Genomic DNA, 1,995 nt, shown 5'->3' with positions numbered 1-1,995 from the left:
GGGGTAGAGGGGGGGGGTTGTTTTGTATTTTAAGTGGTCTATCATGTTGACAAAGACAACTCAGTGTGATAGTGAGGATGTGCTAAGTCACCTTCTTTGCATCCCAGTGTCTGCAGGCATTTATATGTGGCCTTAACGCTCAGATTTTGTTAATCCTTTCTTTGGGTATCTTCGACTCAGATCCAGCTCTGTGGCCCAGCAATCCTAGGAGTTAAGACATGCACTGTGATTTAAAAACAAACCAACAAAAAAAGCCAAACTCACAAATGTATGGATGCTGGCACTAACTTCTTTCTTCTAAAACTCAGAGAGGTATTTTAAGGTGGACTCCATAACAGCCTCTTTGAGCTCATTTTGGGAAGCAGCTCATCGCACTGAGCTTTGAGCCTTTTAGTTTATGAGAGGGCAGTATGGGAGAGAACTTGGATACAGAAACATTGGTTTTCAGGTTATTAAATGTGCTATGTGAAGATGCTTGTAGCATATGAGAACAGTGCTCTTTGTCACTGAATTTGCAAACTTGTTACTTTGAGCTATTTTTGGTTAATGTAAAAATGTAATGTTTAGATGCCTCAAGCTTTCTTTAAAGATGGGCCTTCCTGCTCTGTGTAGGCAAGGCTAAAACAACTCAGTGCTGTAACTTTTATCACTGACATGAAGATGAGGTTATAGTTTCACACTGTAAATGGCTCTGTGGCAGACTACAGAGTTGAGTTAGTCTTGTTCTCTTGTTCATGTGAAGGTTATCATCAGTTGTGATGAATTATTGAGTTGGTATTATAGCCTCTGCTTAAAGAATTTGAGTAATAAAAGATGGAGAAATTAATAGAATTTAATTATGTATGTGAAACTAGGGATAGACTAGTATTACTTGCTGCTTGAAAATTAAGATTATGGGATGAAGGATATCTCATGCTTTTTATCCTTGTTGTCATTAATGAATTATATAAACTGTTGCTTAACATGACAGAATTACAGAATTGCAGGGGTTGAAAGGGGCTTCTAGAGATCATCTAGCCTGACCCCCTGCTAAAGCAGGCTTCCTGCAGAGGCACAGATCAGCGTCCAGAGAGGTCTTGAATATCTCCAGAGGAGATTCCACTACTTCTCTGTGCAACCTGTTCCAGTGCTTTGTCACTAGCACTGTAAAAGATGTTTTTCTGCATGTGCAGTAAAGCCAAGAGTTTATGGTATAGAGTTACTGAAGCTGCTTCTTGTGATCAATTGAAATGAAGATGAATCTGTCAGTGGAAGTGGCAGGAAGCTCTTACTCTTTCTAATAGAAAACAATCAGCACACAGAGATGACACATTCTCTTATGCAGGTTGTTGGTGTGTGGTGCTTGCAGCACAGCTGTTCTGGCAAGCAAAGGCAGGAGGAGGTACAGCTGTGACCTCAGCTTAGAAACAGCTGCCAAACTGGTCTTCTGAGCTAAGGGGTTTGGGGAATATTTCCTTCTGTTAGTATGTGTTGCTACCCAGACCTACATGCTGCAAGAACTGAATAACATTTCCCAAGGCAGCAGTACCATGAGGGCTTCCCCTTGCCCAAGAACCCTGAATGTAGCGTGGTGTAGTGTGTAATGGTGGAGCTGCAGTGACTGTGTAGAGCTCTTAGTCCAGTTTTGGCCATGAATTGATAAAACTTGCAATCAGTAGTTGTGATATTCAAGTCATTTATTTGCAAAGTAGCCTCTAAATTTTTACCTCTGAAGTGTGTACCTCTAAATTTTATACTAAATATAGTATCTGGATTACATCAAAACAACTCCTTGTTAGGTAAAGGTAAATTAATGAAGACAAAACACTGCAAAAATTCTTACCTGTTTTTATTTTCTGGTTGCAGCAGGAGCAGTCTCTGTAAGGTTGTGACTGATGACTGTGCTAAGACTATAGGCCTAAAATACACTGCTTACACTTAAAATATAACTGCTTTTCTAGAAGATTATCTCATTCTTAAGAAAAAAAAGTAAACTCCCACACATACAAAAAAAAA

Source organism: Meleagris gallopavo, chromosome 4, assembly GCF_000146605.3.
Source record: "Meleagris gallopavo isolate NT-WF06-2002-E0010 breed Aviagen turkey brand Nicholas breeding stock chromosome 4, Turkey_5.1, whole genome shotgun sequence".
In the NCBI taxonomy this organism is placed as follows: Eukaryota; Metazoa; Chordata; class Aves; order Galliformes; family Phasianidae; genus Meleagris; species Meleagris gallopavo.
Note: the sequence above shows the minus strand (reverse complement) of the source record.